The 12,601-nt window shown below is 40.6% G+C and overlaps 1 protein-coding gene across 2 annotated transcripts in view; it reads left to right on the forward strand.

Moving 5' to 3' along the window:
- The first annotated feature begins 1,018 nt into the window (after nt 1-1,018).
- LOC110990418 (protein yippee-like 2) overlaps nt 1,019-12,601 on the forward strand; it is a 48,400-nt gene continuing 36,817 nt past the window's right edge. For both annotated transcript variants that reach the window (XM_087140604.1, XM_087140603.1), the window contains exon 1: nt 1,019-1,267. The gene's annotated coding sequence lies outside the window, so the exon portion shown is untranslated. The remainder of the gene's footprint in view (nt 1,268-12,601) is intronic.

A 12,601-nucleotide genomic window follows, 5' to 3' on the forward strand; every position in this document is an offset into this window, starting at 1 on the left:
TTGGGAATTTGTTCTCTCTGATTTAATAAAACTTTTCATCAGGCCATATATTATTGACTACCTGGGCGAATATTGCTGATTGGGAATTCACTGGTAACTCAACATTCAAAGTTTAAGACACTGCTATAATTCGAAATTGACATATGGGAACCCAGCGACGGATATCCAAGGGCAGGGTGGCGTTAGAAATAACTGTTAAAGAGATAGACGGTCGGTAATGACGGGTACGGTCATGGAGAATTGACAAATGTCAGAAAAATACAAAATGTTGGGAATTTGTTCTCTCTGATTTAATAAAACGTTTCATCAGGCCATATATTATTGACTAACTGGGCGAATATTGCTGATTGGGAACTCACTGGTAACTCAACATTCAAAGTTTTAAGACACTGCTATAATAGATTTACCGCGATAACCGAGTATGCGTCGTCGCTTCAGTCTACTACTTATTTGCATACAAACCCAAACACACAGAACAGCGATCGCACATAACCATGATCACGATGTCAATAACTTGAACCATTTTGATTATGGGGGGTGAATTTATGAGTATTAAAGTGGGAAAGTCTAGCAACATAAAATAATAATTCGTGTTAAAACAGTATGTATTCGTTGACAACAAAATAGTGATTTATTGGAAATTAACCTCGTTTGGTAACGAGATAACGCCTACATGCATATGCGCATTCAGAGCATGCAAATTTTTACATACCTTTTGGAGCCTTCCAAAGCTCATCGCATGCGCGCGTAGGTAACAAAAATTCTCTCGTCCCACCGCTTTGATAAAATGGCAATGGGGACAGCTTAGTGATGACACTTTTCATACAAATTCCGTGATCAACATGCAAAGCAGTATTTTGTAGTGCGTGCGTGCGCATTGGGTATGCATTATATAAACAAAACGTATCCAATAAGAGTCTGAAAATATTAGTCGTTACCGGCTGCTTGCCCTTAGTGGGAACGAGTGGAGATAAATAAATGCAGAATGTTTTGTATATTGCGCAGGTACGGTACGTACATGTACGTGCGTACGTACAAGCATATTCTTCGCAGTCAGGCTGCATATACATGTACATGATTTTAGCATAGTGTGATGTAGGTACTGCAAATGATACAGAGACGTAGTCTGGACACAAAGGCATTTTGACGCAGTGAAATTTTGCGAATTCCAATTTGTTTAGAATTTCTGCTTATGGTCAAGGAGTTTGCTTATTCGTTATGTTCATTAAAGAAACGATTGGTGAATTTTGATGTAAACGGGACATTGGTAAGTCTTCCTTGGTGGCATTTTTCTCTTGGCCCAGGCCTAACCAAGCCATGCTAGCTGCTAGCATGTCTTGCAAGTTGCATGTTTGTTTTTGTAGCATGAATGCCTAGGCCTTTTTCCTTTTTTGTGTGTATTTTTTTCAGCATTAAATATTTGGACCATCATGATAAGCCAAACGTCATGAACGTTCAGGCCCAATTTGTATCTTTTCCTGCACATGCCTGCATGTTCGCAGGTGCCTCATGGTCAATAGTTCATTTTCATCATGTTTCCTTAAGCTAAGCTGTACCATTGGCTAGAGAGGCTAAATGCATACTATGTAATATGTATGGCATATTGAGGAATCCGTTTTCCTTGTTTTTACATGACCAAGTATTAGGCCTAGTATTAGTACTAGTAGGCATACATAAGTAACCTTCGTGATCTATATAGTCACCACGTCCCTAATTTCTAAATTAGGTATTATCAAGTCTGAGTGGTTTTCACTGTAGGCCTAGGCCTAAACAAGTAGCGAAATAAGGGACCTGGCAACTATACATGGACCTACAGGGCAGAATTCCATACGGACGCCAGTAATTACTCCCTACAGCAATCTGTTAGCCGTCAGAAAGCAAAACCGTGTCTGGAAAAGTTCAATTTAAGAGGGAAAAAACCAAGTCATTTACTCAGAAATCTCTTCAAATTTTTCAGACCAGTCCCATAGGGTTTGTGCACAGTGCACATAGGGTGTCAAGTGGCGTCCATACATGTAGGCCTATGTGGAATTCTTTCCATGTATATTCATGGACATTGCACCTTACATGTATTTTGGACTGGTAGAAATGGTATCATGCTCTCACAGGATAGACCTATGTATGCAGCTCAGAAAATTGGATGGTTTGAATCACAGCTTCATCAGTGTTCGTCATGTTCATGTAGTTATTTTATCCCACCCCCATGACTCAGCTTCATGTATGTGCATTTCACATCTATATTCTCCAGCTACACACTCACAGGCTTTTGAAATAACTGAACAAATTTTATCCCTAAAACTCTGGGGTTCATCGTCCACTGCGCTTGCACAGATGATAAGCCCTAGAGTTCTAGGGGTGCACAAATTGGTGATATAACCACCCACTTTTTCTAAATGGGATACCTATCCCTCATCCACACCATTTTAATGGTCCTATTGTCTTATGTATACATGCCACATCTCAATGATTCTATTCTCTCTGCATTCATTTAATCCATCGTGTGCAAGTTGTTACATGTACATGTACATAAATGTACATGTTTCATTTACATCATAGTGTGATAGAGACGACCTTTACGCTTAGCAGTAATTAGAGTTTTTGTTTAATCCGTCATTAAATGAGAATGTCCTGATAATTCACCACGATTGTTTTCTTAAATTCAGCTGCTGATAATAATCCTTACCCCTGTGTCAGTGAACTGTATGTGTGGCAATTCAGGCCTCGACATTAATGGTTGTCCGATTGCCTGGGACAAGTAATTTCATCTTTTGGGCAAGTAAAAATAAAGAACAAATTGTCCGATGGACAGGTATTTTCTTGAAATACAGGGCTCGCAGAATTGGTAGTCTGACGTCCTGGGACAACCAAAATATTTTGTCGGACAATTAAATGTTTCAGGCTTCCAGCCCGACGGCCAAGTACATGTACCTGTTTTTGGCAACACATTTTTGCATTACATTTTAATCCCGGCATTTTAGACAATTCAGCACCGTGTACAGAGAAAATATCACTAAAAAAGACCGCAAAAAAGATCGACATCCTAACCTTGATGTTGCACGACTGTACATGTTGGGGTAGGTGCACCGTGGTACATCCGGTTGTTTGCATGAACAACACAGCAGCCGCGTCTATATTCAGTCGTTTCCTTGTTCCGGATTGCGAAAACTATATTCTGTCATATTACAGCTCAATTATCTTCAAATTCTAATGAAATGGGATTAGAGGTCTACTGTGTACATGTATGCAGGAGTTGCTTCGAAAATGTTTTCAAACTTTAAGCTTTTAATTTTGTCTTGCAGGATCAACAAAAGTGACGACGACACTTTTCCTAGTTCTGGATCATGGATCGGTTTAGCCAGTATCAGATCCCTTCAAAAATTTCTTTACACATTAAAAGTATAGTCAAGCGTAAACCCGTTTCTCAGACAAAAAATTGTAGCAAGCATATTTTCTAGTAAAGCATGTCTTATGTTAAAGGGAATTACTTTATATATTAGAATTTCAATCCATTAAAATGGATAGCCTGCATAAATTTTGACCTTTTGCAGCGCACATTTCTTCTAGGCTATAAAAGGAGTTGAAGATTGGGCTCAGGGCTCTGTTCCTCTGAATTGATATTGGCGTTGCAAGATCTAAAGACCTCCAAGACACTCCAAATGGCCATGGTTAAAGAAACACAACGCATACATTTTCTGACACAGTAGTAGACAAAGCAAATTTAAGCATGATGATGCACTCGGCTAACTCTGAAATTGCTGTGTGCGTCAGTTCAGCAGACTGGTTGATTGTTTGCAAGTGTACAGAGATAATTTTTTGAATCAGAAAAGGGCGCTCTGTGCATTTTGTGATTATTGTTAAGATCCCTCTGAAACTATTGGTAGTTTTATTTATTTGTTGTTTTTGTCTGTTAAATTTCTCCCCTGGCAGCAAATAGTCTCGCTCTCTTACGCGTCACTTCTTTAACCAATCAAAATTTCGCGCTTGTTTTCCTAGCAGCCAGTAGAACTTCGTCGATCACGGATCGGGCGTCTTAATCGCGATCGAGAGACGCGCGGTTTCGTTGCTATGAATTACGTAAAACCACCGGCCATGGTTATTGTCCGAACATACTTTTGTCTTTGTTCGTGTTAGGGTCCGGTTTTTTTCCCCACTAATTTCTTTATCTGTATTCGTAGGATGGTGTAGTTTTTTTTGGAGTTGAGTTTGGTGTGTATGAGAGTGTTGGCAGAAGATTTTTGATTCTCAATCTGACAACATCCTAAAGTGAAAGCTGAGCTGAGTGAGAGATTTGTGACCGATGTCAACTTCGCTGAAGTCCCTGATCCAGCAGGCGACGATCGGCCGGAGAATTCCAGTCCCGGCACGATCAGATCGAGTTTTGGCAAAATTCAGTGCCAATACGATCTGTCAGGAAACCGATCCCCTTCTCTGCAACAATCAGCCTAGACATTGTCTAGTTATGATGGACATAACCGTAAGTTGAACGAATTTTGTACTTAAGAATGTAAAACTGAAGAAAATATTTTGAACTTTGAAGATATAACTTATTGAATTATTACAACTTTAAATGTGAAAATAAACGAAGCTGTGTATGAGGAAATAATTCATCATTTTTTGTAACATTGACGTCGATAGAAGAATAGCTGACCTGATGATTGGATTAGGAAGGAAAATTGACTGACCTGTATATTTATTGAAGGATACTGTAAGAAAGATGAGTAATGTCACAGAATTGAGAAGAGTTTTAACGAATGATTGGTAATGTCGGCACGATACTTGCATGTATTCGGTTGAATTTTACTTTAATAGATGGCGGTAACTGTTGGGTTTGACGTCTCCCTCCCCACCATGTGACGCACTAGCTAGGACTCCATTTCCATCCTTGAGAGAAGGCTACGAGACTTATGTTCTCCAACTGGGGCTTCCTACTCCTAGTCACGCTGAACTAGCTGGACACGAGAGCGTCGGTATTATTTTCACATATTGAGGGAGAACCCGGCTCCATATTCATCAACTAAATAAATTTGGTATAAAACTTAACTGTTGGTGATTCACTCAATTCGAAGTAAGTCAAATTAAGAATACCTGTATTATTTGTAAATTCTGTAGTTGTTCGCTTATTTGCCGACTTGAAGAGTTAGAATCTCCAAACTGTAAACTGAGTGAGTTTGTAAATAGGCATATTTCTCAGATTCATGTCTCCTCTGTAAATTTGTAAATAGATGTGTAAATAGAGCGTAAATACACAAATTTAAAAAGAATTCATTGGTCTCTTTTCATTCATTCAGTTCTTGATTTATGTTCGGATCTGGGGGTCATCATTGCAGAACCAGACTGACCATTAGCTAGCGGTGACAATTATGATAGTGGAAAAGAATGTGAGGTGAATGATGAAAAGCAGAACTTTGTTATTTAATGGTTAAAGGCAACCCACGTCTGAACGAGTCAATTCCCTGAGTTCAATTGTCTGTAGAAATCAATCGGGATTGCTTCCTGAAACCTCTAATGAAAAACAGTTCAGGTTGACAAATTTAATTCATAGAAAGCCTAAATTGTTACATTACTTTACTGTTCTGTTTTGCTTCAGTGTAGAGCCTGCCCTTATGTTTTCATGGGTGTATGCTAGCCTTTAAGTTGAGTACCCGGCAGTGCAGCCCCGAAGTGCCAATACTTATGAAACCAATAAATTAGTTCAAAAGAATGTTTAAAAGAATTAAAAAACAAATGATAAAATCATGATGTCACCTATATTTTCTTCTTAAACACATAATGGTAACCCACAAACAAAGTGTCATCCCGATTGGACCTACTGTTAATGAGATATACATGTAGGTGCTTAAATTTCACACATAAATGATGATGTCACGTGACCAATAATGATGTCTGCAAGGTGTCATTTTTGCGAAAGACATTAATTTTATTTTCAAATAAATTCCGTATCCACTAAGAAAACTGTAATACAATTTCTGTATATGCTTCTCTCGCTGTCAAGAGGAAATACACAAAATAATGAGTTAATTACATGCAACACATTTTTCGTATGGGTAGACTCATTTACAATGAGTCTGCACGCGGATAATAAAAAGCAAATAAAATGCTTAAACTGCAGTCCTGCATATCAACAACTAGACCGAGTGCTTACATGTATGTGATGTCACCACTGCCCCACACAGACTTTAGCTGGAAGTTCCAAAGCTTAAGACATGTATATAATGTTAAACCAAAGCATGGGTAAGCATCATTGCAGGCCTTGGGTATTTACGCGATGAAGCGTGGGGCCACAGCGACCTTGTTGGAACAATGCAAAATTGAAGCTTCACCGTGCTCTGTACACAAGGCATGCACAAAGCCTCCACTCTGCACAGAGCCCTTGCAAATAGCATACAGGAGGAGTGATAGGGTGTTCTAATCATTGGTGGGTCGCGTCTGAACAATCAAACAAGCCAAACACCTAAAAAATGAACACCAGTATTTACTCTATCATTTGATTGGCATTTCTACACTTCAGCTGTCATGATGGAATTTTTAGTTATTTTTGAAAACTTAACCCTTCATGCCAGGATGTTTTTATCGCAACCTACCTGGCTGCTGGGTTTATTTTTCCAATTTTGCTAACGGCAACCGCATACGCCTAGATTGGCCACCAGGCCTATCTGCCACGTTTGCTGGGTCACACACTGCACACTTCCTGGCTCTGTGTAGTCATGAACCCTGCTGGTGTATTTGGATTCCGTTCAACAAAATACCAGGTACCCAGCACTTGCCTTGCCCACGCGACAACACCAACTACCCAAGGAAGCTCTGTCACAGTGGAGAGTGCAGCGCCCGCTAAGTTCACACGGTCTATGCTTGCTTCTAGCGGGCACCGTGGCTCAATGCCCGTCCCGACGACGTTCATCTTCTGGTCCTGTAATTTCAGGTACAGATTTGGGCTGCTGAACCAGTTGTCCAGGAAAATGGTGTACCCTTTGCCAAGAAGATCGGCGTTCGAGTCAAGTACGATTTTCATACTTGCCAGTCCAGCAGTCTGGTCTTGACCGGTGTAAATCTTGAAGTTCCAGGTGTATCCAGCGGCAAAACCGGTGCTCTGGCAGACTCGATACACCTTGATGCTAAACCTTGCACACTTCTTGGGGTTGTATTGCTTGAACTTCAGTCTCCCTTTGAATTTCCAAAGGGACTCATCGGTAGTAATCTTGCTGGATGGAATGTAGACGGACTTGAACTTCTCGGTCAGTTCGTCTATAACCGGGGGAGCTTATAGAGTCGATCAGTCGCATCTGCACGGCTGTTATCGACGAAATTCATATAGGCCAGCAAGTCCATAAATCTGTCGCCGGGCATGGTTTCAGGAAAAAAGGGAGTCTCAAGTATTGAGTCTCTCGTCCAGTAAGACTTAAAGTCACATTTCGGAGTCAGTCCCATGACTATCATCATGGACAGGAACACTGACATCTCGTCTGGTGTTGTGTCGAACCAGCTTCGCATGTGACTTGGACTTGCTTCTGGTTGACTTTTGGGGTTGGTCTCATTGGCAATGTGCAATGTCAGCTCTGGGGTGAAAAACTGCTCAAAGATTTAGAGAGAAGTTCTGTTCTTGTCCAGTTGTTGTACTTGAATACCCGCTGTGCCTTGAAAGCCGTGTCGATGGGGGAAGTTGTCATCAGTCATCCATTGAATGGATGAAGTCTTGACCTTCTTGGCAGGCCTCGCTAATGGTGGTTGCCAGTTAGAATCGCTGTCACTAGTTTCATTTTCTGAACTATGTTCAGATTCCGAAATGAAATCTGAACCACTAGTCGGGGTCAAAGTTTCCTCGTCACTGGAAGACATCGTGTAATGCAACTGAAGGGCCGGGAAGCGGCCAAGCAAATATATACCCAGTGCTACAGAAAACGTTGCTTTTCGATGAAACAAATAACTAATTACACTGAACAAAGGCCCGTCTATACCCCAAGTGCGTGGTGCTGGTGTGCTGCCCACGTGTTCCCAGCCCAGCAGGGCCGTAAACAATGGGGGGGAAAACCATGTCAGTGGCCTGTATTCATCACACTCTGGGCCCACACAAAACGCGTTGCATAAGCCCTGTCCACGGTCTCGAGCACCGCTCCACAGAGATTACCCAGGGTATTCAAGCAAAGACAAAGGGTGTTTTTCTCTTCCCAGGGAATTCCTTTTCCTTTCACAAATTGTGAAAAGTGCACCAAAAGTGGGAAAATATTTTCACAGATTTTCCCCCTAAGTGGGAAAATATTTTCACAGATTTTCCCCCCAAGTGGGAAAAGATTTTCACGCTTTTTCCCCACAAATGGGAAAAAATTTTCGCACTTTTTCTCACAAGTGGGAAAAGATGTTCACAGATTTTCTCTTGTAGTTGGGAAATAGTTTTGCAAGCTTTCTTCATTAAGTAGTATTTGTGCATGTACATCTAAACATCAGGAAGTTTTGTTCTCTGTGGTTTCAAACATGCGCATCTCTGAATATGGAAAGTGGAGGAAAATCAGTCTGAGAAAAAGTTCTTCAATTCTCAGGAATATTCAGTTTACTTACTTGAGAAAGACAGCATTAAAATTGCAATTCAGTATGTTTCTCGGTTTTGAGCAAAATACAATGTGACAGGCGAAGTCAAAGCTGGCTATGGTGGAGGTTGGAGACAAGCACTGAACACCGAACTCTCTGATAAGCTTTTAAATTAACCCACTTGGATGGATGCTCGACATGTGCACCGCATATGTGCACATGTACAGGTACATGTGCATGTATCCACATGTTGTCATGTATGTGAAGTACGTTTACATGTATTGGCAGATGTATGTACCGTGATTTCGGAATAAATGCCTTGTATCCGGTTATCTCGACACAATTTTGCGAAAAAGGCATTCTGTTTGTTTGTTTGGGTTTTTTTTTCGGCTTTTTGACAAGTTGAGAAAAAAGTTATTCTTTTTGTTCTTTTTTTTTTTTTTGCTTTTTTGTAACTCTGCAAAAAAGACTTTTTTTTTGCTTTTCCGCAAAGCAAAGGAAAAGCCTTTCTTTTTGTTCTGTTGATGCAATTGTGAACTATAGAACACTTTCACCCGATCACGAACAAAGTCGCCTTGTACGTTCTTTGTTTTGCCTTAGGGATATCAATAAACCGTGCCACAGACAAGCTGCGTGGTTTTTTAAAGGAAATTTGGGGGTTGAGAGGGTTAAAAATGTGTGATTGTGCAATACCCCTTTGTACGCATCAATACGCCTTGTACCGGATTTGGGAATGGGGTAGTTTAGACCTAGCAAAAACACGACCTGCGTCAGCAAAATGCATTTTTTTGCACCAGAAACCTTTTCAAAATACAAAAGCATGTATTGGTTGGATTAAGAAAGACATGCTCTTGGTCACTAAACTTTGTTTGAAAAAATTGAACAACCCAGTCAGAAGTTTCACCACAACTAATGCAGAAATCTTACTTTTCACAATAACCGTTAGTCCATGATTTTTCTTGCACCAATTTTTGTACCCACCAACTTTGGCACTTTGCTAAATGTGATTGACTTCAAACTTAGCACATCAGCAGAAAACCACCCAAGGATGGTCCTTGAATATAGTCGTCATAATGACGTTATCTCTTGTCATGTGACAAGCCCTCAAAATTGAATTCTCCGGAAGCTCATAACTCCAGAACCATACGTCTGATCTGAGTAAATCTTTGTAGAAATACAAAGCAAGATGTATTATAGAAGAAAATTTGAATGACAACATGATGACGTCATCAGCTGATTTTTACGATTTTGTAATTTCTTCTACACCGTACTTCTTCTGCTCAAAAGCTCATTTGTTTTGTACACGTTTTTGTGACGGTCACTTTAGTGCTTTTGCAACTTTGGATCTTCATCAAACTTATACCAATGAAGAACCCTTATGCACAGATGATCCTAGAAACGTGACGTCATGATTATGTCATCAAGTGAATTCTTTATTTTTCAATATTTATTTCAGCCCATTGCCTTTGTACACATTTTTGAGGCACTATTTTGGTAAGCAGTGTTTGATCGTCATCAAAGTTACAGGAAGCACTCACCATAAAGCAAAGATAATACATAAAATAGTTATGTCATGATGACGTCATCAAGTTATTTATTATGAAATTTGGAATATTTAAATATTCTGTTAAATATATAAAAATCTATATAAAATCAACCATGGCGTCCTGCAACATTCTGTTTGCAGCAAGTGCCAGGATAAAATGTGGTCTTGAATTCATCTCGTGTGGGTCATATCACATGACCCTTCCTTCCGGTCGAAACCAGAAGTGGTCTTATTGTTTAAAAGTGGTAATAGCTATGAAGTTGTTTTGAACGATGTTAGTCTGTTGGGATGTAGTATTCTTCAAATCATCTACTGCTGACGTCACCTAATTTTCGAACGCCCTCTAGCGACAGGTTGAAGATTCCAATAAATGAATTTTGAATAGAATAGAATGTGGTGAAGTTTGTCTGAATCGCCTTAAAATTGATGTAGAGGACCGTCTTTACACAGTCAACACCTGTGTGAAGTTTGGGGCTGATGATGTCATCAGACCGGAAGTTACAGTTAAAAACTTCTTTTATTCTTCAAAATTCGGTAAAAAGTCAACCGTAAGTGATATAAGCATGCATTGTGCATGAGATGACAGCTAAAACATTTGAGTCAGCTGCATGAAGTGCATAATTGGTGTAATTTTTCACACACGTGAAACACTGTCTACAAAAACCCCTAAAATATAAATTGCCAAGTCGAAAATCCCATTAGCATGGTGTGCATATGCGACTGTGTGTGTGTGGACGCCCAATATCTGCCTGCAACATAGACAGCGCACAGTATGTAGGGCATATACTCGGGCCTTGCCAAAAAGCCGACCATGTGCTCCCGAGAGCAGATCGCATTGTATGGAATGCCAAAGAAACAAATTTTTAAGATATCATATCTGTTCCTTCACGATAAGTATAATGTTTTGTATTGTATATTGTATTGTACATGTCTTATTGGGTCGAAACCTTGCAGGTAGTTGGAAAGGGAAGGTTTACAAATGGAAATTGAGCTTACGTGATGACAAAACAATCAGCAAACGATTCATGTGACATTAATTAAATGGTGCCTCATTTAAAGTACTGTATCCCCTGAAATGTATATCCAATTTGGTTCAAACCTTGCAGATATCATGAAAAGGGAGTGCTTTAGAGGTTTGTTGACCTTGTCAGGGTTCGAAATTCACGACGGCCACGACGGCCAGTGCCGTCAATACCTTTTTACTTGCCGTGATGCCCCTCGGAAAATTGCATTGTCCACAGCCACTTTTGCTGTGCCCTATGCACACTTTGGCCATTGTGCCCTTTCCAGTGAGTTGTCAAAATAGTTAACAATAAATTCAGCCCAGCGCTAGCGCTCACCGGCCGCAACAGTCGGCGAGACCATACCACGAGCGATCGGGCTTGCACAGCCCGCATGGTATACGGCCACATTGCCTTCACTCACGCAAACGCGTATTCACAAAATTTCTTAAGCAGCGAGCTGTTACTATAGTTATGCGCACCCCCTGCGTTACAGGCCAAGCCACGTGTGTGCCACGTGGACTGTCCAAAGGGGGTAGCGTTGACTGTTCAACTTCATGTAGCAGTGAACATCGTGCGTGCTAGCAATGCTGCTTATACCGCTATTGCACACTTTCGCATTGATCTGCTGCACATTTGCAAGCACAAACCCGTACCCTTATGGATACGTGTAGCTAATTGGAGTGTCCCATAATGCATTGTTGCATATACATGTACCACCAGTGCACTCCGCATTGATCCGCGTCAGGAATCGTACGTGCTTCAAGGGACGCTGACCAGCCACGTGGAATCGAAGTTTTCCTATTGCTACCGGCCCGCTGTCAGTTTGTACAACACGCAACAATGCCTCGTAAAGAACGTTAGCAACGCTCCTTTCAAAAGGAGCTCGCAACTCGGCTACAAAATGCAAGAAATTGGATTTTTTTATGCATGGGTAAGTGGTGGTGTCACCGAGTGTAGCTCCAAGATTGGCAATGTTGACGGCACCGTGATTTCCCGAAATCTGTGCCGGGTGAAGATGCGGCCACGCCGGCAATGCAGGCATCCAAATATATCTCCCGCCCGCATTGCTGGCAACAAACAAAAATAAAGGGTAAAAAAAAGTAAAAGGGCAGCAGAACTTGTTAACCCTTAACCCTTATTGCTCTTGTTTTCATGTCAGGGTGGGAAGCCTAAGGGGATGGCAGGGTTCTTGGATACAGTGTAGATTATTCAGCTGGTAACTTGAAAGTCTAAAAGTCAACAAAATGGATATACACACATTTTTAAGTGTTAGGAAAAATTTTTAATTAATTTGACGATCAGTTATGTGGAACTTATGCCCTGTTCATAGAGTATAACAATTCCTGGTGTTAGGTTTTTGTCAACTTTTTCCACAATAAAACAAAAGAATGCATTTTAGAGGTTGAACAGATTGTGTTTTGACAAATTTTCCTTTGGGCCCTTATCAATTTTTGACAATGGTCTCCGTGCCCTTTTAAGTGGCCTTGGTGCCCCTGGAAATTTTGACTTCTTCAAGGCCAAAATTGCCTAG

Source organism: Acanthaster planci, linkage group LG09, assembly GCF_054643075.1.
Source record: "Acanthaster planci isolate LZ-2023a linkage group LG09, COTS_SCS, whole genome shotgun sequence".
NCBI lineage: Eukaryota > Metazoa > Echinodermata > Asteroidea > Valvatida > Acanthasteridae > Acanthaster > Acanthaster planci.